The 24,943-nt window shown below is 41.1% G+C and overlaps 1 protein-coding gene and 1 long non-coding RNA gene across 6 annotated transcripts in view; both read right to left on the bottom strand.

Annotated features, from left to right (window-relative positions):
• Nucleotides 1-24,943, bottom strand: part of AUTS2 (activator of transcription and developmental regulator AUTS2) — a 1,062,127-nt gene that overhangs the window by 1,032,705 nt on the left and 4,479 nt on the right. The window lies entirely within an intron of this gene.
• LOC145721523 (uncharacterized) lies at nt 17,796-22,978 on the bottom strand. Its single transcript, XR_014145253.1, has 2 exons — nt 19,736-22,978; nt 17,796-19,476 (listed from the first exon to the last, which is right to left on the bottom strand). It is a non-coding gene; the product is annotated as an uncharacterized LOC145721523 (long non-coding RNA).

Genomic DNA, 24,943 nt, shown 5'->3' with positions numbered 1-24,943 from the left:
CCGGAGATTGTGCTCTAATTCTGGTTTCTATGCCCAGTTCTTATGAAAATCATTGCCCCATAAGTAACTAATCATCATCCACTCAAGACAGGGATAAATGGATAAGAATAAAGGGATGAATTTAAAGAAGAGTATTACAGTTCTCTATCTTAGTGGCTTCCAAATACGATTAATCAAAGATCAAGGTGCTTTTCAGAAATGAGATCCCTGGGTCTCACCCTCCGAGAGATTCAGATTCAGCAGCTCTCTCTGTAAGTGATATTCAGAAATCTATGTTTTTATAAAGTTTCACGATGAAACCACCAATGTACCTTAACTTAGTGGAAGAAAAACTTTAATTTTTTCCCTAATATGTTATTTAAAAAGGATATATATATCCATGTGTTGCACAAACAGAAACAGAGAAAGGCAACTGTCCAAACTGCTCCAAGTGGGCCTGACAAGCTGTTAAGTGCGAGTTTACAATTCTGATACTTAAAAAAAAGAAAAAGAAAAGTCTGATTAGTGTATTAGGTGGTTGGTTTGTTTTGTTTTCCCTGAAAGGTCATGCTGTGATTCACAACCAGTGAGAACTCTACATCGTTAGAAGCCCAGCTTTGTTAAACCTTCCTGACAAGTTTTGACACCACAGATTCAAACCACAAAAAAGGAATGAGTATGCTCTAATTTAGACGAAATTCTTGACCTGGATAAAATTCTGTTTTACAATAAAAATATGTTCTTAACAGAACAACATATGCCGACACTTTCAAGGGTGTAAATTATGCCCCATTTGTAAGACCTCGTGATTAAGAGACTAGGCTTAACCTACCCAATCAGGTGCCTCAATTTCCTCTTCCCTACAAAACTGAAAATTTAAAAATCCTGTTCCCTTTCTCATTCCCATTTTCTACAGCTCAATGGAATTGTTCCTTCCTTTCTTCTTCCTTCACACAATAAATGATGCTAGACCCCAGACTGTGTGCCAGGTATCCTAGCCCCCCGCCCCCCGCCACAGTACAAGGTGAAAACTGCAGACAGCAGATCCCCTGCCCTCATGTTGCTCACCCTCTAATGTCCACAGTTATTTTAGGAAATTACTTCATGTAAACAACAAACTCCTTACTAGAGCCACTATATGTCATACAGACGACAACGTGATGAGTCAAAAGAAAGAATCAGGACTGACGGTTTCTACTGGGAAGTCAGGACACCTCACTGTGATAAGATCTTCCACATCCCAGTAACATGGCATGTGTGCTGGAGGGAACCAGGGCTCAGGGGAGTCAAGATGGAGTTCTAGCCCAGGCCCAGCTTCCTGTGTGACCCCTGGTTTGAACCAATTCATGAGAATCCCACCTACCCTTGGTTTAGAGCTAAGTACTTTACATGCATTATCTTCAAAACAGCCCTGAAGAGACTAAGAACTAGGATGCCGTGTTATAAATAATAAAACATGCTAAGACAAGTTAGGTAACGTGGCATGTCTTGTTAAGTAGTGGACCCAAGATATAGAAGTCTGTTTGAGTCCAAACTACACTAGAATTATGTAGACTCAAAGAACTGTACAGAGTCAAAGTTTCCTTCAAAAGCTAATGTCATGCGAGTCCATGGAACAGAATATCGTCGTCTCGTTTTACAGGTCTGGAGGCCCAGAAGTGCCTTGCTTGGAGTAGCCCATCTTGTATAAAATTCGTGTTCGGTCCCAACAAAGCTCACCAAGACACTCCATCAGCTTCTCATATACTACACTTCCCTCTCTCCCTACAAAATGGCGATAATCTACCTTTCTCAAAGGGTTGTTGTAAAACATAAATCAAAATAAAATGGTTTATATAAATTTAAGGCAAGTTATTAAGAGTTCATGCCCAAGAACGGCCGTGCCACCTCAGGCAGGTCACTGAATCGTATCTCAGTGCCTCACTCCCTCATCTGTAAAATGGGGATAGTAAGAGTGAGAACTTCAGTGTTATGACAATTAACGGTGCCTCGAACACAGTAAGTGCCCAACTAATGTTCATTATCATCATTATAAACTTCCTAGACATTCAACTGCCTGTGAGCTGCTACCTTAGGAATAAGCAAGTTTCACTACTGCTAAAGACTACAGAAAACATCTTGGTAATTGATTTACCACAACGTACTTGCTCACAAATGCAATTTTTTAAACTAAGAATTAAAAATAAAATTGAGGAAATTAAAGAGTTGCCTCTCTCTACTGGTCTAATTTACCCACAATAAACCCCGGCTCCAAGCATACCTCAATTAAAGGACAGTCACTGACGGTGCCCTGCTCTCTGCAGCCTTTCACACCTCCAGAGAATGTGCATGAACAGCCTCCCTGCTTCAGAGGGCTGTTCTGAGAATAAACTGTTATAAATGCCCTTTGTAATCTTTTGACAATGATGCTACATAAGCACACATTATTGTAGGCATTGTAAATTAAGTATGTGGTTACACATGACAATACAAGAAATGCCTGAAACATCTTTCTGTTCCTCAGCATCCAATTAAATTGCCATTTCCCCTAAGAAAAAATTCTGTTGCATTATCCCATAAAAATGACACCAGCATTGACACCACCCCCCCGCAAGATGTGCTGTACACGGTCACAGCACCTAAGAACTCGTCTCATCCTCACAACAACCCCGCATTACTATTTTTCCACTTCACAGATGAAGACACTGAGGTAAAAGGACACAAACCTAACAAGCTGCAAAGCTGGAATGTGAACCAAGGGCTGGGACTCCAGAGAACCTGCTGTTAATCTTCACAACACCGTGACCTCCGAAAGCAAGATCGCTCTTCGTAACCGCCTCCCCCTGCTCTTAATCCACAAGATACCATGTTCTCCGAAGGTAAAATCTCTCTTCATAACCACCACCCCGGCCCCACAGAATGTACATGTGCCTATTAACACAACTGCTTGCACACTTCAGTAACGATAAAGCATCTGGTTTAACAGCTCTGCGAACCCTGAGTCTCCAGGAGGACGGGGTCCCTTGCCTCCCCTGTATTTACATAACCCCATTCCTTGTAAACATAATGTTGGTGCTCAAGAAAGTGATGAATGAATTAACTAAATAAGTGTTACCACAGAGCATCTTATCATTCAAAGAGACTAGATTCTTTTTACACTTTTTTATATTACACTTTAATATTAACCTGCATTTAGGGGTTAATGTTTTCCTTTTGTTTTCTTTCTAAGCAAAACGAATCTTATTTTCTCTGCTCAGGCAATACATTTCATTAATTACTAATTCAACAGACCAAAGAAAAACAAGCTATTCAGCTGTCAGATCACATAAGACCTTTTTAATACTTCAGTCTCGTGGAAATTTTTTAAGCAGAATTTTTTTTTTCAATCCCATTTCTGTTTTAATGACTTAAAAAAGAAACTGCCCTTATGGGGTAAAGGAGCATATAAAAGGTAATAAACATTTAATGATCCAGTAATTGGTTATATCAGAGCAATCACTGTTCAGTAATTAACTTCTCTTTTGGTTTGTTCACTTGATATTTTCAGCACCTTTGACAGGGCTGGAATTATCCATATTATTTATTTCATAACCAAAACCTTCTGGAGGATCCCAAAAACACAACAAGGTTTCCAATCACCCACCTTCATCTTGGGAACTTTCCAATGTGGCCTTTTAAGAAGCCAACTGATTTGCAAAACCAAGAGCAATCCAAGCCCTCAGTACGGAGTGGGCACGGAAGCAGCCGAAATGACATTACCGCTAAACTGTGGGGGCTGTGGACATGGCAGCAAGGAGGGGTTAAAGGAAAACACAACATAAAATTAGAGCTTAAAAGATAGCAAAAAAATAATTAAATCACACCACCAGGAAACAATACAGTGAACAGCTGGTATGTTGTTACTATGCAAAATTACAATTAAGCTCAGGTTAATGTCATTTCCAACTAATTACCCACAGTCAGTTGGAAGAGACACACACTAAGAGATTTCACTTTACCTACTCGAATCGGTTCTCCCTATTTATGTGTTTCTGGCAGCCACACAGCAACAAGGTTCCTCACCATTTTTTTAATGTCACAGCTACCCAAGGGTACCCAATTCACTTCGGTCAAAGGGGTCACCTCTTAGCAGTAGACGTTAGGAGTTGCTAACATTTCAACACCTTCCTGTGGTCACACTTCTCTCCACATGACACTTCCTTCACACCAAAATCATTCATAGTGTCTTCTGCACAAGCCTAATTTCCTATGTTCCAGTCTCACGCTTTCTCCTCCTACCCTCTCTTTTCCCTGTCCAGACCCTTTTTATAATGCCTTGCACGGAAAGGAAAAATACTGGTCACTTCACACTTGGTGTACTAATCATTCCTTATTACTGAGGTGCTCGACACCTTAGTAACATAACTCAGTCGTGTTTTTTACCTCCATGTGTTATCTTGATGAGTCCCACCCCAATCCAAAAAATGAAAGGGAACCCACCAGCACCCACCATGACTACAATTCCTGTCATTCCACTGTCCACTACGGCCATCTGCCCAAATGGTGAGGGTCTCTCCGGGTCTGCCCTGTGAAGGGTACTTGTACATAAATAAGCACAATGGGACCCAGTCTCACAGGGGCTCTGTGGCTTCCACATCTGACACGATGCACACAGAACTACTTCAACACCAGAAGCACCCTTTCCTGTAAAAAGAAGTCAAGCTAATTTGAAAGACCTTCCTGAATCTACTTCTGCCAAGAGTTGAAGGGGAGAGACAAAGGTCCCACAACCCCAAAGCAAGAAAGAATCTTCTAATCTAAATCACTCGAGCTCCCCTATTATCCACACACCTTGGGCGCTGCCCCAACGGCATGTGGAACCAAAGTGCATGACACCACCCCTCCCGCTTCACACACGCCTGAAAGCAGAGGTCAGATAATTTATGTTACTTGCACCTCTGAGAATCTGCCTGGTGAAGAGGATAAAAAGGAGGGGGGAGGGGAGAAAGCGGCAGCAGTTTCTTTGCTACTAATGGACAGATAACTGCAGAGTGCCATAACAGATTTCAGTTCCTTTGTGAACACAGGAATATTTATTTAATCAATGTACTGTAACAAAACAAGCCTCTGGTGTACTTTTGGAAAAATGGAAAGCCATTCAGGCAGGGTGATTGGAGTCTTGTCACCTGTTCAGTTGATACTGGAGATAACCAGAATGGAGGAGGTGAGGTAGCGGGAGGGGGCAGCTCTCACATCCACAGAACCCACGTGCCTGCCAGGGAAGTACAGATGTGCAGCCATGGCTCATAATTATTAACCACCACGGCCTGCAGCACAGGACAGCTCTCTCCCTTCATGCGAACACAGCTCACAGACAGGGCTTGCTCCAGGTCCCTTTACCATAAGCATCTCCTTCCAAAGAAAACAAGCAAGCTTGGTGTTTATTAATACAGCTAGAACTTGTCCCACTAAGAATCTAATGATTCTTAAGTGTCCAAAGAAAAAGGAAACAGGAAGGACAACCGGGTGGCTCAGTCGTTAAGCGTCTGCCTTCGGCTCAGGTCATGATCTCAGGGTCCTGGGATCGAGCCCCGCTACTCGGGCTCCCTGCTCTGTGGGGAGCCTGCTTCTCCCTCTGCCTGCCGCTCCCCCCATTTGTGTGCTCTCTCTCTCTCTTTGGCAAATAAATAAATAACAAAATCTTAAAAAAAAAAAAAAGGAAAAGGAAACAGAAAAAGCCCTCGGCAAACTTCATTACCTTTGGTTTTAAATGCTCTGAATGGAAAGGATCTGGAGGAGAGATTATTCTAGGGTGGAAAGAGGAGGGTGGGACTTCTTTTATTTTTGGTTAACTAAGAAGCCACCTTTCCTCCTGTACCAAGATAAAGACATTTGGCTACTGAGACATGTTTACCAGGCCTACCAGGGCAGTAATGACAAGACTCATTTGTTTACTAGAATCATAACTGCCAGGGCTGGAAATCTGTCTTTAGACATTTTTCAAAACTATCATGAGAATATTTTCAGTGAATTAGATTTCAGAAAAGATAGAACCTTAGAGCTTAATCTTGATATACACTGAAAGCATTAATAGTCACTGTCAGGAACTGATTTAAAGGCTGAATCAAAACAAAGATAAGCAACACAAACTTAACATTACCAAAACTTACAAACATGAGAATGATCAAGAACTAGTACAGAAAGAATGCTTTTTTCATTTGTACCTTATTACAGTGTTCTATCAACTTTTACTTATATGCCTAATATGGGGGATTTGAAGAGAAGTGGTGGAAGCGTAAATTTGAAGACCGTAATAAAAATCAAATATTTTTGGCAATGTTCTATTTCCTTACCTGGGTCCTGGTTACTTGGGTGTTCACTTCATGATATTTCATTGAGCTGTACACTATACTTACTTCAGGATGTGTTCTACTTCATAATATACAAGGTCTTAAAACCAAATAGGCATGAGTGTTTTATTTTCAGAAGTTTGGTAGCACAGAAATTATCTTAAACCACTACCATTACTGATGACCCAAGAAAACACTCAAAAATATGTTCTCAAATAGCGATTCCAAAACTTCTGTGCAGGGGGCTTGCTGTAAAAGAACTCGGGGTGGGGGGGGCTGTTAAAACCATGTGCCAGGGGCGCCTGGGTGGCTCAGATGGTTAAGCGTCTGCCTTCGGCTCAGGTCATTATCTCAGGGTCCTGGGATCAAGTCCCGCATCGGGCTCCCTGCTCCTTGGGAGCCTGCTTCTCCCTCTGCCTTTCTCTCTCGCTCTGTCTCTCATGAATTAAAAAAAAAAAAAAAATCTTTAAAAATAAATAAAAAATAAAAAACCATGTGCCAGGGCCACACAGCAGGGATTAACTTTCAGTATATCAGGAACAGGGCCCAGGAATCTGTATGTTTAACAAGCTACCCTGGGAGTGAACATGTGCAACCCAGGGTTTCGAAACCACTGCACAAGGCAGGAAGAACTTGTTTCCCAACAATCTGAAACCACCCCATCCCAATTCTCCATACCCAAGATGGGTGACAAACTGTAATTATTTAGGAAAGTTTTAGAGAAGCTTTAAGTAACAGAAACGGTGCTCTCATCAAATACAAAAAACACCTGGCTAAGGTTTTCATGAATATTCTCCCCACAATTACAACATCTCCCCTAAAAGGAGACTGATAGTAAGTTATAATCACTAAGTTACTCGTACTGGGAACCTCATCCTGAAAATTTAAGAACAGAACCTGTGAAATCAAATTACTCGTCTGCGGCCACTTGGGATTTAGGGTCACTGGCAAAATCCGAACCTATGGTTTTCCACAGCACCTCTGGGAGCCTGCCCCTACTCTCATTGTCAGCACTGTGGCACTGAGAGTTTAGATTTCCAGAAGTTTAGGACACGACCAAAGTCATTTAGCTAAAAACTCAAAGGCAACTGGAGCTCAAAGTTTCTAACCCCAGACAAAACTGCTACTCACTATAGACCAGATTCCCATCAGGCGCCTCTGAAGGGTTAAACACAATGCACATTTCCGCTTTCAAATTCATATTCTCTAGTTTTAGATAACCACATTAATCTGGGTTGGAAGCACTGCAGTAAACTGAATTTTGCTTTTGGGCATGCACAGACAACAGCAATTCAAAGATAGAAAGAGCACTACCCTGGGGTCTTTTATCTGAGCACAATCAGGGAGCCTGCTGGATAATTTGTTTTAGAATACCAGAGCACTTGTTTTTAAACAAAGCATTAGCCAAGGAAAGAGGTTACAACAAAAGGAATCACAGGACCCAAAGAAAAAAACAAACAAAAACAAAAAGCCAAACACCAACAATCAAGGTGGTTCTATCCACCCTCCTTTTAAAATCTTATTTGCCAGACAAGGAAATGGAACTAAAGAAGGCTTGCATTTAGGACTTTTTCTTTTTTTCTTTAGGTCTTTTTTTAACTTTACCCTCCTGTGGGATACAACTAATTTAAATCTAAAAAAAAGAAAAAACAAACACTTGCCCTTCCACGAATCCTCAGAAAACTCAAGTCTGAGGACAGCTCTTCGCTCCACTTTTTTAAGTAAGCCTACCAAAGGCTAGAGAGACACGTCCTCAGGAGTAGGTCAGATAACCCCACAGGCAAATGTTAGTTTCTAAAATGCCTACCACCCTCCTCCCTAGGGCAGAATCACACAGTACCTAGCTATTTTAATTTAGTTCATCCACAGGAGTGACACAAATTAAATTTGTAAATTTTTAGTTCAGTTCAAAAATTTTTTAATGGAAGCAATACAGCACAGTGGGAAAACCAGTGACCTATATATTAGACAACTTGGGTTGCAGATCCCAGTCGCACCACTCACTCACTAGGTCACACAGAGCAGTTACGTAAGTTTCTAGATCTCCATTTTCTCATCTGTAATAAGGTGACAGCCTAAGGGGGAGTACTAACACCTCTGAAGACATGCATAAGAGGGGGAGGGATTAAGAAAGGGTCAAACGCCCCATTTAAAACAAACAAACAACAAAAACCAGCATCCGAATAAAACACTTCAGAAGCATTTATTTAGTCCTGTGGTGCAGTGGGTCAAGCCAGGCTCTCTAAAGCCACAATGCATGGGGTCCACCACTCACACACTGTGTGACCTTGGGTGTAAACTCTGCAGCTGTTTCCTCGCCTACAAAATAGGGTTCAGACCTACCACACAGGACCTTTGTGTGAGGATGACACAAAGCGATTTCAGCAACTAGAACAATACCTGGGCACATAGCAGGCACTCAACAAATACTAGTTCTCATTAGTATTATTATCAAATATACCAATACTGAGTTGATGGTGGAGATAAAGTTGACATGTACCCTTCCTAATCAAAGGAGAAACAAAAAGATCTTAGAGCTATGTAAGAGTTCTGGTACAATCTTCACTTCCGTAAACTCTCAGAAAGTCCCTGCCCTTATTCCAAAAATAAGTCCCTGTGGGCAGGTACACAAAAGTACTGGACTCTATGCAACCTGGACACACAGTCCTGGAGGACCCACAGATTTCTAAGAGCACCCCCACCCGCAGGAAAGCCAAAACTGGAAAAAGAAAGCATTCTTATCCTCTGAGCAACAAGAACAAAAAAATCTCATTTCCCACCCTTTCACACACTAAAGTCAAAGTCTACTTTAGCAATCCAAAAGCTTATAAAACTTTATTTGCTTTCTTATTATTTTAGATGATTCTTTTCAAAGAGCTTACAGATATAAGGAGTTCTTTATATGATGAGATTTATTTTTCCCTCTTTAGTCAACAACCATGGCTGGTAAAGACAATGATGCAGCAAGGAAATCCTATCTACCACTGTTTTCTTCTTCCGCTTAACCCAAAGCTGTAAGATTTCTTTTTCAGTATTTTCTCCCTCAAACTTCATGTATTTTCTTCTCAAGATCCAGTTTACTGACTGACTCCAAAAATCATCTCTAATGCACTCCCTCTATCAGGGATCCAACGGTATTCATCAGTGCCCAATTCCCTGACGGCTGTGGGAAATGGTGACAGATTTAAGCTTCACTTCTGATTAAGTCTTCCCAGGGAAAGTAACCTGAAAGCCTGGCCCAGTATAGAGACCTAGAAATAAACTTCCCTTTCTGCCTTCCTTTCCTTCAAACTTAAAAGCACGCAAGTGGATTAGGGGATTCCACTTGAAGCAGAAAGAGAGCCGAGTATCATTATTTCTTCGGTATCTTCCCTAAGCTTGAAACTTACCCTGTACATCTTTTTCATTCTCCTCATTTTAAGCTGGTAACTGATAAAATTCAACTGATTCCAAAAGTCCCTCCAAACTTTAACGTCCGAGCATTTAGCATCTCTTGAAGAAATAATTTGTGAAAGCATTTGTAACTGAAATGATTTTAAGAACCAAAAAACTTAAGCCAAATTAGGCAAAAACGCTTCCTACCTGCCAAATGGTTCCCTAGAGCTCTTCTAAAGGAGGATTACAGCTCCACCACATCATTTTCTCTGCTAGACACACCAATTTTAGTATATGTGCTGCCGAAGCGAGCACTCTGCTAGACACACCAAAGGACAATGTGACAGCAGAATGTAACACCCCTCTCCCCCACAGAATGTCATTCCTTGACGTGAGGGGCTCTGTTGACAAACCCCAGTGGCTAAAACAGTGCCTGGCACAAAGAGAAACTCAACAACCATTTATTGAATGAATGAGTGGGCAAAAGGGGTATGGGTACACTGGATGGGGTGTGGGTGTCCCAGAAAGCTAAGGCCCACAGGAGATCATTAGGCCCCAAATAATTGAGTTGGCAATACTTCTGAAAAATGTCTCAGCCTCAGATGTGTCCACAGAGAGCTGGCCACTCTGTTGGCAGAAGATACCTTACTATACACCTTAACCCACAAAATACTGATAAAGCTGTGACTCCGGCCAAAAAGCTCTCATCTGCCATCGATGGCTCAGAGCCTTCCTGTAAAGATACATGTGACTCCCAGTTTTCTAAATGAAACCCTAGGTCCCCACTGACTTCTAAGGCAGTTTTTTTTTTTTTTTTAAGATTTTATTTATTTATTTGACAGAGAGAGACACAGCGAGGGAAGGAACACAAGCAGGGGGAGTGGGAGAGGGAGAAGCAGGCTTCCTGTTGAGCAGGGAGCCCGATGTGGGGCTCGATCCCAGGACGCTGGGATCGTGACCTGAGCCTAAGGCAGACGCTTAAGGACTGAGCCACCCAGGCGCTCCCAAGGCAGTTTTATAAGAACTTCCAGCTCAACCCACTTAACAACCGTAGCTCCCAACATTTCTGAATGTCTCAGTCCCCTCTCTAATGCCTCATTCCTAGTCTCTAAATGCTTTCTAACAAAATATGTAAATGTATCCCCAGTTTATCTCAGGGTAGGGGGAAGATGGCATCAGGAGAGGAGCACCCCAGGACATCACCCCTCAGAATCTTGGGAGAGCAGACCACATTAAGAAGTTCATTAGAGAAAATGAAAAAGACTTGGAGTACAGCTCACTAATCACATGGCTTGGTACTGGGCATCTGAGAAAACCCAGTGAAGAAAAACGGCCACCTTCCTCCAGACAGAGGATCTCTACCATGACTGCACAACAGAACCTCCTGGGGAGCTTTTTAAAGTTCTGATGATGAGGTAGAGCCTCCCTCCATCCTCCCATGGGTATGGGGACTTTTTTTTTTAAAGCTCCCCAGGGGATTCTAACGTGCAATTAAGTTTAAAGAATCCTCTGCTCTAAACCTTACAGTTGACTCGCTTCCCCTTCAGACAGTACACACTAAAAATAACCTGCAATTTTAAGTATGGTAAAATGCCTAGGTTTGTTAAAGATAGTGGTGGGTCCATGGGCATTGGTTATGTTATGTTTTATATACACACATACACATATTTTTATACAACTATATTTTAAAGCACACTTACCATATATTTGTCCTCAAAAGCACAAGTACTAAAAAGATGATTTTTACATTCCTAAGGAGTATAGTCACTAGTGGTGTCTGGGGCTTTTACTTCACTGGAGAACAAAATTAAGACCACTTCAATTGGGTCGGCTGACTTGAAAACACTGGCCTAAATTCTGTTAACACACTTCACAGTACAGGTCTTGAAAAATGCTCCAAATTCAGCTCGGAAAGACTGAAGATATCTGCTTAACCAGTAATCCACCTACAATAAGCAGAGTTGCCAGGACTGAGCCAGACTGGCTGTGAAATCCTCTATATAATCAAGTATTTGCAGACATGGAAGAGGGTTGTGACAAGACAATAATACTCCTAGGGCTCAGCTCTAGAACCATCCTAAGATGGGGTGGAGAAAGCATATTCCAGGGAAAGTTTATCAGAGACCAGCCCAGAAAGGCAGTAAAGACCCTGGAATCAGACAGTCTAGCCACACGACCATGGGGAAGTTACTTCACTTCTCTGAACCAGAGCTTCCTCATCTCTAAAATGAGGAATATGTTCCCTGTTACAGGGTTGCTGTGAGGGTTAAATGTGATAATGTTCCGGGTACAATGAACATCACGTGCACTGCCCTTGATAAATATTAGTCATTATTATCATTGTTGTTATTAAAGCAATGACCCAATGATGGTGGATTCTGGCACTGAAGAACAAAGCTATTACCCAACTGATCACGATTGGCATTCTGTATATTCTTGAAGCATGTCTTTCAGAAGAAGCATACCGATAAACAGGAGAGGAGACACAAGTGTTCTGGCCTCCAAAGCAGATGTCCCACGGCTCCTACATCCTGCCACCAATGGGGGCAGCAAGGGTACAATGGCAAGCTCCCATAAGGGAACACAACATGTGAGTTCTAGATCTGGGCTTGTTTTAATACCAGCTGGGTGATCATGGGAAAGTTCAAAGACTTTTTTTCAGTTGGGAAATGAGGGCTTTGGACAATTGTTTTCAGCTGTTTTTAAACTTCTTCAATCACACTGGTTTAAAAGTTCCTACAGGCCACTCCCTCGTCTCTGCCCCTCTCCTTCTCACTTGCCCCACACTGGCCACCGTGGCCTCCTACAGCTCCCCCCACACCAAGCCACTCCTCCCTTCAGGCCTTCCCTCTCCTTGAATCCTCTGCCCCTTACTCTCCACATTTCTTGCTCCCTCACTTCCTGAAGGTTTCTGTTCAAATACCACCTCCGCAGAGAAGAACTACCCGCACACCTGCAAACACCTACAATACTATCACATCCTTATCCTGCTTTAAAACACCCATCACCACCCAATATATTTACGTGTTTATGATTGACAGTATGTCCCCCATCCTGCTGGACTATAACCTCTGTTACAGCAGGTATCTGTTTCTCTTAGTCACCATATCATCCCCTGTGCCTACAACAGTACCTGCCTAGCACCTAGAAGTGACTGATAAACATTTCTTGAATAAGAGAAAAAATTAAAGAATCCAGATACCTTTTACTTCCCAAAGAGAATCTTACCCTAATATGTAAAACAGGTAAAGGTGGAGCTCTGGTTAAATGAGGTCAGGGCCTCCCCTCAGCTGATTCAGCGTCCCCCCGAGGTGCCCAAAACCACAGACCAAATGATCTCCAAAGTCATTTACTGCTCAGAAACTCTCCCAGTCCACATTATTTCTGTTAGACTCCAAAGGGAAACATTAAATTTGATGAATGACTTTCCATTCTTTGATTTCACTTACTAGTCACTGACAGCTGCATCAAGTACCCTGAAAATTCAAAGCATACCATGTCCCAGAACTGCTGCATCCCTAAAATATCTACAACCAAATAGCAGGCATGTAAGAATGGCCAGGGGAAAAAATTCCAACTCCACGGGACAGGGGTTGATTGGAGGGTGTCTCTTTCCACGCCCTGTCACATGGTCCCTGGGCCTCTGGGACCTGCCTCTCACCACTTCCAAGGAGTGGAAGAAGAAGGATGGTGGCCTCAGGACTCATGTGAAGATAGATGTTATACAACGGAGGATATAAATTTGGGTAACATGGCAGCCACCTGTGGCTTCCTGACTCCACTACTTCATCTTTTTTTTCATCCAATGACCTTACACACAGGGAAACAGGTGGAGGGAGTCTCCTAGAGAAGAACTCTGCAGGAGGCATGAACAGTTGGAAGAAACACTCCAGAGAAGCCAACCGGCTAAAATACTGTGAGGAGGTCTTATGCACAGCTAAAAGACCTCCTCAAAACGGCAGAGGAGATATAAAATACACTAAGCAAACAGGTCAACAGGACCTTTGCAAATCTGCAGCATCCTAGCGGTGCTGAACTAAACAAGAGTTATCGACCAGAAGCGTGGTGACCCATCCTCTAACACTGTAATCTAATCCCTAAAGACAATTTAATGCCTTTGCACGTCTGTATGTTTTCTAATGACGCCATCACTGTCAGCATACTACAGGAGGGCTTCTTGGAAGATGGAAGTAATGACAAAGCACATCATTGGGAAGGCAATTATATGCAGTACTAACCATTTTACAATGGCCATATGGGCTGTATTTCAACAGTGTAATTTCCAAATCAGCCTGAGCACACATATTTCTCTGTCCCTAATCCCAGGTACACCATATTAAATGAAATAAGGGTACGGATGAAATATGGGCAGCAGATGTAGAAATCTCTAACACGAAAGCTAAAGTCATGTTCATCTGTAGACAGTAAACAGAGGACACCCACTGTCCTGGAGCAAAACCGACACCCATCTCTACCAGTCCCTTAACTGAAAACATCAGAAGGGTGTATTACAAACCACCAGAGGGGCAAGGAACAACACAAGGAAAAGTTAAAAAAAAATACATGAGTGTTCATAATCTGAGACAGGCCCTAGAGGTAATACAAAACTCATATTTTGCAAATATATAAAATTCAGGTGTAAGAGATCACTTTTAAAACCCTGGACTTGAAGGTATGGTTCCCATTACAGCAGGTTTTTAGAGTTAAATTCTTAAAAGACATGCTTTGACCTGGGTCTACACTACAATCACAAACTGGGCTAAAAACTAAGTCTACTGTATTTCCATCTTGGATGTGCAAAAGGAGAACTGTGCTCACTGAAGCAGTTGGGAGAGAGAGATGCAATACTGCATGTCTCAGAGCATGATGGTTCCAAGAAAAAAAACTGCCTCCTGTCTTCAAAAAAAGAGACTGTTCAGAGAAGTGTTTAACTTGACTGATCTTCATATTCACCAAGAAATCTTGTGAAATTTCAGGCCCAAATGAGTGTGAGTGTATGTGTGTGTTTTACTACTCCTCAAGGGATGGTCATCAGCCAGGTCTGAATCCTAAAGTCCTAGAGCATGAACTTGTGAGCCCCATCTTGGCCCACAGGAGAGGAGGGGGCTTCACAAGAATGTACAGTACTCTAATCACAGTTGGGATTTCCTTAAGAAGCAACTCTAACATAGTCATTAGCATACTCTTTGTAGCATAAACAAACATCCACAGGGTAGAATGGGGAATGGGAGAGAACGATTTGCAAATGTGCTTAGAATAATGACAGGAAACAATGACAGAGGAAATAATGCACTATTTGTCACCAGGTATCTTCAAGGTACAGATATCAAGAAATGCAAAGAACTATTTAGTATGGTTTTCCATCAGGAAGAATAGAGTACCTATCAGTTAAAAAACAAAAACCTAGCAGTAAGGTCTGTTTTACTGCCAAGAGAAGTTACTTCCTAGAATAAATAGAACCAGACAAGACAAAATACTTAGGAATCTACAGTAGAAAATAAGCTTATGCCCACAGTAACCTGTTGAGAGGGTGCCAGTCCCCTCTCCAATTTTACCCTTCTGCTTCAGGGGGCTGTGGTATGAAATTAGTGAGCTAAGTATATGAAAGGATTTAGTATAAGGACTGGCACGCAGTAATCCTCAACACTATGAGCCTGAACCCTTGCCTTTGACAAAGGCTTAAAATCTACCTGAGCAATGTGACCTGGGAAAAGGTCAGATTTTAATACAGGGATAAACAGCGAAAGGTGGGGGGAGGGAGGGAGAGGGAGAGAAAGAAAAAAAAAAAAAACCAATAACAAATACACTTATAGATGCAGCCACCTACTGTGAGCTCCAGCACTTAAAAAGAAAATAATTTCCCCAAAAATGGTGAGGTACTCTCCCCTCCCTAAATCCTATTATTACATCTAGAAAAATCCTCTGTAACCAAGACAATTTTCAGCAGCAAGGAACAAATGTGGTCTACCAGAGACCCATCTGGAACTCTCCCACAAAATGAACCTGTAGTAAAAAGAAGGGTAGAAAGGGGCAAGGAGCACAAACTTTTAGGTCAGGTATAAACTGCTGCATTTCCTGCCTCTCTCCTACTGACCTTGGGCAAGCTGATCGAACCTCTCCGAGCTTTAGTTTCTTCAACTGTAAAATAGGGAAATCTTTCTTTCTTTCTCTTTCTTTTTTTTTTTTTTTTTTTCCATGAGGTAGCTCTAAAGAGATAGTGAATGCAAAATTCTGAGCACAATGCCTGGCCCAGGGTAAATACTCAGTGAACAGTGGCTCCCTTTTCAAAATGTCTTTTCATGGCATTTTTGTATAAATAGGTTAACTGTAAATAAGCACTGAGTACCTACTATGCATGGATTATCGAGTAACAGAAGCAACAATTCTGAGAACTTCATATAAATGATATATGTAGGCAAAGTACAGAAGCTAAAGGTAGAGAATAGAGGAAAATAACACAACATATTAGAAATTTAGGGGAAAAAACTCTGGCTGTCTTTTCCAAGGTTCTAGTCATACTCCTAAGCGACATACAATAAGCCATTATGGAGCATATAACAGACCAAGAAAAAATTAATAGCACTTGAACTTCCCACCAGATCCCAAATAAAACACAGAGTACATTGTGTCATGGTCAATACTTCAAAAACTTCTTTAGGCTGGGGCCCCAAGATCTCCATCCATGGGAAAATCATTTCAAAATAATGAAATACTCTCAAAGCTAAGACATAAAGCATTTCTCTGACCTAATCCATACCCCACATTAAGACTATCAATAAATGTTATCATCATCATCATCATCATATGTGATTATGGGAACAAAATAGCTGCAGATTAATTGTGGTTTGAAATACAGATAAAAGGATGGTTTTATTGGATAGGTTTTGAAGTATGACTGATTTGAGTGAGTAAGCTGCATTGTCATTCTTTAAGAAGTGATCAAGGGAGCCAGAAGCAGTGTAGATAGGCTGAGTTAAACAATTTCTCGTATTTTCAAATATTGTATGAAACTACTCTTAAATGCAGGAAATACTTCTGGAATCAATATTTAAAAACAGTTATGTTCCTTCAACTAAAAGTGACCTGGAACAATCTGGTCCAGTTCTACATTAGACTAATAAAACAAATTTTAAAGAACACAACTGTCTAACATAGCAGGTTTCCACATTCAGGTGTGAAATCACACCTCCCAGAACAGAGGCTGAATTATCCCCCTGCCTCTCACCTGTAATTATCATTTACTCGCCCTCCCAGGTGGCTCTAAGCCACCACATCTCCTCCTAGGCTCACATCTGGACATATAAACTCCCTCTGGGGCCTCATATGCTATGGGGGGTGAGAAGGAGGACAAACACAAAAACTTCATGCTCGCTTAGACAACTTCTGAAAATATCTATTTTCAACATACAGTATAAGAGCAATTTGACAAAATGAAAACATCCTATGTCACCATGGTGAAGGATAAGAGTTTTTCAAAATAAAAAGAGTAAATTTACTTCACAGTTTCTGTAGAGGCCAGCTTCTTCCATTAAGGCCAATTCCAAAAATTTAGCAAAAGATCTTTCATCAGTTGAGAGGGCATAATTAGATGTTTTGATTAAAGCATTTTCCTCTCCTGGTTAACAAGATATAACAGATGTCACCGACTTCCCTAATAACAATACAGCCCTGCATTTGGCATCTTTACAATTTTAAAACTGAACTGTCATATCGAAAAATTATAGGTAGGGTGTTTCTATACAATCATGACTCTGAAGTGGTTATGACATCCCTGGACTCCCCCAAAGAACAGATAGGAAAATCATATTCCATATTCACAGCCGCAAGCCCTCCTTAGCACACACGTGAAAATCACCCTCTGAAATCTGATTGATGCGGGCTTATTCAAATCACCACCAATTATTCCTGGAAGCACTGACCAAGTGAGGTATGAAACCTTAACAGAAAATGCAAATCTCACAGTCACTTTCTTCCAGGAACACAGGGAATACATGCAGAAAAGTGTCGCAAGGAAAGCAACGCCCATCTAAAGAGACCCACACTACCAAAATCCCAGCTTCCCTGCAGAGAGGAGTACTCTACTTGATGTAAAAAAAAAAAAAAAAAAAAAAGACTTGTCTTTTCACAGTAAGATTCCCTTGGTGCATTTGATCCAATTTATAAAAATTCGATTTACACCAATTTTGTTAACGTATCAGTTCAGAGTGTAACTAGAGATAGGTCTGCATTTTAAATGGGAGGTAGCCTCCCTGACTTAAGTTCAACCCAAACATCCTGGTTTAACAACTCCATTCATGACATCAAGCATAGATCTAAAGATTACTCAGCCCCCTTGTCAGCAGCATGTGTTATTTATAGCAGTATATCAATCATGTCTCCTTATTATTTCCTACTTTCTGGTCCTAAGCTATTTGGTCTGTCAAATTAATACATTCCATTGTTGCTGCAAACCTAAACAATGCTTGATAAAAGATTAATAAAAATAGTTGGGTTCTCTGCAACCACACACACACCCAGGGAAATTCATCAATGTCTTTTTATTTGCATATTTGGCTGACTGCCCCCTTCAGCAAATATGTGAGGCACAATGCTCAGGTATCCTGGTTTATGGTTTGCATTTAATTCAGGGTGTCAATCTGCTTCTGTTTTAATTACATCCATCTTGATATGTTATTACAATCTCATGAAAACTTCTTTTCATTATATGAATGGCTATAAATATATACACATGACAAACAGTTGTTATAAATTTTCTGGTTCAGCAATAAATAGGCAAGATGCCTTAGCCAACACGTCATATGGATTTAATATTTTGAGTCTTTCTTCTTCAGAAAAAAAGTTTGGTTGAGACTTTAATTCAACTATACTCCTAAATTCACTTCAAATATTTTGCTAGCAATGCCATTAAGTGGCTCTGAGTTTCTCTGGGTACCAGGCTGAAGAAAAATACTATATCCAAATAAAACATTACAATTTTAAGTAGCCCATATTAAAGTCATCTTATACCCAAATAACTACTGCATCTTTCCACTGGACATTCAAGAATGAGGAAACCTCACATCATCACTCTAATATTTACTTTTTCATCTATGTCTTCTTTATGGGGAGTAGAGGGAGGTCGTTTAGAAAAGACTAATGTACCCACAGAGAAAGGCCAATGAATTACAGGGTGATACACTGGGGAGGGAGCAGAATGCTTTTAGAAGGTTCTTGATACTGAGTAATAATCAGAAAATTTCTCAGAAAAAAATAGGAAGCTTTATAATCATGGGCATTCATCTTCATTTGCATTATTATTTTTGTTTTTAAAAAACCTCCTTCTCAGGTTCCCAGTCCTTGGGAATCCAAGTACAAAGCAGAAGCGGTCTCCTAGCTTCAGTGGATAACAGTAAGAGCCATAACTCCCAGTGTGATCTTGAGCAGGTCAATTAACCCCTCTGGGCTGTGTTTTCATTTGCAAAATAAGAGGTAGAACTACATCACTAAAGACAACATCTGTGCCTCTAACACCACTCCCGGCTTGGAAAGCACATCAGCCAACAAAGGCTGGAGTGAAATGGATTAGAAAGCTGCTCTAAAAAAAAGCTGAGGTCCTAACTTTAGAATAACAACCCCTAAAGATGTAGCTCTGCACATTAATTTCAAAATGTAATTTTGACAAGTAATTAAATCCCCATAAGCAACGAGCAAGGAGCCAACTTTGCAATATGCAGCAATGCACAATGCCACACACCTGTTTCCCCGTTTGCCCCAGTGAAAGTCTCATTTCACTTGAATGATACAAAATCATTTCTTAGAACAGCACAATCCGGACCTTCCTTATTTTCGTCATTTTCATCAACAGAAGCTGGACTGTGAGCATGTGGCTGGAAAACAAGTGAGAATCTAATCCCCGTTGTTTCATTTACATTTTCATTCTTCCTTAGGTCTTTTCTTTTTCATTATTTATTATTTATTTATTTGATGGAGAGGGACAAAGCGAGAGAGAGAACACAAGCACTGGGGGGAGCGGGAGAGGGAGAAGCGGGCTTCCCACCAAGCAGGGAGCCCGATGTGGGGCTCGATCCCAGGACCCTGGGATCATGACCTGAGCCGAAGCCAGATGCTTAAGACTGAGCCACCCAGGCACCCCCCTCATGTCTTTTCTTACTCAGTTTTTTTTACTATAGAAAAATATTCACTGAACCACCTTTAGCCAGCAAGCATAACTGAACAGGGACCCTGCAAACAACCAAAAAAATCCTACTTCAGTGTAACTATTGAGGGATAACTGCAATACTGGACTCTTAATTTCTCTTTTCAAGCTCTAAAATATCACTGCCATCGGAAACTCTGCAGAAACCTAAAATGAGGTCGGGAGGTTGGTGCTGTGTCTAAGTGGCAGGTAGGTGTGGGGGGACGAGGAAGATGACAACCCTCAGGTATCATCACAACTTGACCCTGGCATTGTCTTAAACCCTATCCCAGATTCAGATATCCTGCCAATGGAAGAGTATCAGATTTCACCCATATAACCAAGAGTCACAATCTGTCTTCACAGGCTGTGCTTCTGTATCTAGCCCAGGTCATTTCAAAATGCCTCAGTTAACACCAATCACAAAGTACCTGCAATTTTAAGGCTTTCTGCCAAAACTGAATCCCAACCTGCATTAGCCATTTTTCACTACTTACAACCTGTGGGCTTTCCCCTTCTCTTCTCGTGACTCCATTTTACTGCACTTGGGTTTTCCAAGGCTCTTAATAAAGGTACCAAGGAGATATGACACCATGAGGTATAGTGGCAAGCTAAAATGACAGTCAAGTCTTTAAAAATATATTTGTATGTACCAATTGGTAATTTGTGTTTGCTCAGGCAGATTCTAACTGGAGTTCAGATATGAATGAGAAATCAGAATGATGAGCTGTTAACAGCCTAGAAAACTGTGGCAAGCAATTTACCCTCACATCAGAGTCCTTCAGACAGGTGAAACTCAATAAAAGTGTGGAATTTTAAAGTTTCCACCTTTCATCTGCAACTTCCTAAATCCATTAGCTTTTAGCAATTGCATTTATAATTGATAGTTCTACCTCAGTAAAGGAACAAAGAAAGAAGGAAGGAAAGTTGGGAGGGAGGGATGCAGAGAGGGAGGGAGGGAAGGAAGGAAGAAGACAAGCAGTGGGTAGGTACAGAATCTAAATGGATCCCACGATGAGACTGCTACATACACTAATCTGTGAAATAAACACCTGCAAAGAAAAGCAGCAAGACACATGCTTTCAGGCTACAGGTCACCTTGCAAAGGATAGTACTGGAGACCTAAAGATGATTGAGCCACAGAGGCCCACACTTGCCTCGTCTCCTCCTAAGCAAGCAAAGACACCCAAACTATGTGAAATCCACTCTCCCCCTCCTCAGTTACTAACAGCATAAAGAGGACCTATTCTCTGTGACCTTAATAATGGTAACTTACTGACAGCATACCCCCCACCCTGCAGGCCTGTTAGAAAAAATGAAGGAAGAACACAGCTCAGACCTGGAAGAACAAAGACAAATTCAGTTTCCCACCAGCCTTAAAATTCTATGCCCCTCTTCCAAGGGGGAAAAAAAAATCTGCATGCATCTACTCATGGAACAGGTGCATACTGTATAAGAAAAACAGTTCTGACCCAGCTAACAATGTCCCTAAATTGTTTTTGATCCTCTCCTGTCTTGGGTTTCACCAAATTAATTCCCATCTTGCTCTTCCAAACTTCAATTATCTGAGAGTTTTCAAATCCTGATTTCAGAATCTACCTCATTTTTTTCCAGAACTTCCTCAAATGAACAGTTGCTATCCCATTACCAAGTTCTTTTTCCTATATCTACAGAATATTAGGCTCAATCCTAAACCTTAAAAAAAAAAAATTGTTTCTTGAGAAGAAAAAAAAAATTAGCATGAGGCACCTTCACATAATTAGGCTACATTTAGTGTATTTGACTAATCACAGCATAAAGGTAAAATAAAATGTAAAGCCACTAACCCACCATCCGCCACCCTCTGCAAGTGGACACACACCCACACACCTCCCATCAAGAAGTGCTACAGACCCTCCATCCAAAAGCTTCCAAAGCTTGTAGCCATTGGGACCTAAATTATTCCTTAACAGCTGGCCTCAACTATTATTTTGTCTGGGGACATATCCAATCCTAACATTCTCTCAAACTAATTTTCACGATATATAGTACTGTTGTATAGAAGTACAGAATCTTTATCACCCTCAATGCTCCTTGAATCATGGTGAATGTTCAGGGGTTTTTTTAACCCCTTTTCAAGAGAACACTGTCAGAGGATCAAAGGCTCATCACTAACTTTGTGATTCATTTTTTAAATTTATGGGTTCATTTACAGCCTATCATACTTCCAAAAAAAGAAGTGAAGTAGTCTATCTCAAGAAGTAACACAAGCCACATGGAACCATCATATCACAATCTTCAACCTCTTCTCACATAAATACACCTGAACTGATGCTCTGCCTCGTACAGTAAAATACTCAAATTCAGTACCTACAGTAAAATACCTGAATTCATAACCAAGCACATTATTCCCACTCTTCCTTTTATGAAAACTTTCTCACCACTTAGAAATGCCTCAGATCCTAGGGCTATGCATACTTTCAGAAGTGAAATGCTGGAACTGACCCATTTACTCTGTAGTCCCATCCCAAACTTCCTAAGATAGAAAGTGAAAAATCCACTGAAAACAGAGCTCTACAGCTTTCCCCGGTTGTGTAACAGCAGAAGGGTTCTGATCTTTCTTGAACTACAGTTCATACATAAGCGAGCAAAAGGCAAATAATCTGAAACCTTTACTTTAACATCACTGTCAACGTCCTCTGTCATCCAACCTTCTTTCCCAGCTTGCTAAAAGCAGCCATACAGGAAACCAGAAGGGACTAAGAGACAATAAAACACACTGGCTGGAGGGCAGCTTGGTGGCATCAGAACTGCTGCATCAGGATTGCTATCACACCGAAAGGGCTATTAATGAGAATCACTCACCAACACTCACCTCATGGTGGGGTTGCTAACAATCAATGAAAGAACTGACACCAGGTGGGACAAGGGAGCTGGAGGAAAAGTGGACTAATCATCATTATTTTCAACTCCCCTTCCCCTTAGCACTCCCACTTAAGCAGCAGCCTCCACTCCAACTCCAAACTTCTGGGCCTGATCGTCCAAAGTCGTCTATCACCAGCCCACTCACCCTATACTCAGAGACCACCAAGTTCCAAGATCTGGAGGGGACCTTGGAGATCTTTTCTGGCATTCCCCATATTGGATTATGGATTACAATGCCAAGAGTTAAGAGTGCCCTGTGGTCAAATAAGTTTAGGAAATAAGGCACATCCGCATTGCCTTCTCTGATTTTCAAAATTCACATTTGCATAATAAAAAGACCTTTCATTCTGGCAGAACAAGTCACCCATTTAATTTTGTCTTGCCCCTCAAGTTCCAAAACAACTTGAGAGTAGATCACACTTTTTTTGATCCGGAACACAACTTATGAACATCCAGCAGAGATAGGCTCCCTTCCATCTTGGGTACCTTTGCTGTAAAATGAGTCTAAACCTCTCAACTAAGGAATGAAGAAAATATGCTTTTAGAGAGTAACTTCCCGGAGTCTGTCAACTAGTTAGGAGGGCCAAGCTTGGAACATGGGTCTGCATAGGTGTCCACTTACACAATTCTGTTAACTCATTTCTACCAGCCCTTCCTTGCCCCCAAGCCCTAATCAAATAGCATCTTCTCAATCCTCTTGTTGCTGTGCTTCCTCAGGATTCCCTCTCCTTAGACTGCTTTCCCCATCCCCCACTCCCTATCTATCCAAATTTATTCAACCTTCTAGGCCCCATCTTCACCAAGAAGCCTTCTCGAACACTTCAGCCTATCTCACTACTCCTTCTCTGAAGGCTCACTGCACTTAGTCGGTATTAGACATTTGAGCGCCTGTTTCAAAATTATTTTATAAGTGCTGGACTTAATTTATCAACTACATACTCCTTCAAGACACTACATATATTTTAGGTTTCTTTCCACTCTTTCTAGGCACTCCATAAATATTTGCTGATACAAGGAACATGACTAATGTTTTTTAAACAAGTATGTGAGATTTGACCATAGTAAATTACAGTATCTTGTAAGTACATCAAATTCTGCACAACCTATTTATGTTGCCAATGTGTAGGTAAGCCCTGAAACAACTAGGAAATGAAGACCACATGAAAGTCTTGGTTTGATCCTCTAACCACCAGAAATAAGTCTTCCTTCATTTTCACAAGCCTGCAAAACTCCAACTGGCTTCCTGTCTGCTAATCCCACCAACTTCATCTCTGCTTCCCTTGGTCAGTTTTACAGAAAGAGGCTGCCCTTAAAACCCAATGCATAACAGGGAGGGGAAATGATGGATTTGCAAAGTGAAATTTTCAGCCATGGTATTCATGTGGCTTCCTAATCAAGATTACACAGAAAGAAACCCAAATAAGAACAGAAAGGCAGTGTTATCTGGCACATTAGGGTACAGACACTACTAGAACCCCAACATTTCCATTTAGATTTCATTGGCTGGAAGCCATTTAAAAAACAAAATGAGGCATGGTATCTGAGGATATTTGCTCTCAACCTATCACTCAAAAAATATTCAAATAAACAATATCATATCCAAATGGTAATCCTGCTTCTCAAATGCATAATGAAAAGAACACCACGTTCAACTTTAGCCTCCTCACCTGCCCTCTTATCTTCTATCATGAGACTCTTCACAATCATCTACTTGAACTTCAGGGCACAATTACTCGAGACAAGTATCCCTGCAGAATATGAAACGACCTCAGCCAGTTTCACTGCCTATAAAGTGTGGGACTTCTCAAACTACTCCTATAGCTTTCATCATCTTAAATAAAAATCAGACGATAGTGAAGAATAATCAACTTAAAAATGCAGGTTCTCATTAGGCAAGTTTCTTGCTTTTACTCCAGTATCAGTAAAACCATAGTTGAACTGGAACCGTTTTTATTGGCACACTTCATCATGACTTAGGAGCCTCTTCTTTAAAAGGGAAGTCAAAATCAGCTACTCAGGACAAAATCATGGAGTCAAATAAACCCGTTAACATTCTAAGTACACACCTCCACAGTTTGCTGGCTAGTACTCTGAGCCAGCATAAGCTCCAAGCCTAGCTGTGCAAGCCAAGATTTCTAGTTTCTTATCACATCATACTAGCAGCAGCCCTGGTGATACGTGGTGACAACTGATTTCATTTCTA

This window comes from Leptonychotes weddellii, chromosome 5 (assembly GCF_054177405.1).
Source record: "Leptonychotes weddellii isolate Sample4059 chromosome 5, ASM5417740v2, whole genome shotgun sequence".
Taxonomy (NCBI): domain Eukaryota; kingdom Metazoa; phylum Chordata; class Mammalia; order Carnivora; family Phocidae; genus Leptonychotes; species Leptonychotes weddellii.
This window is presented reverse-complemented; position numbering and strand designations above follow the sequence as displayed.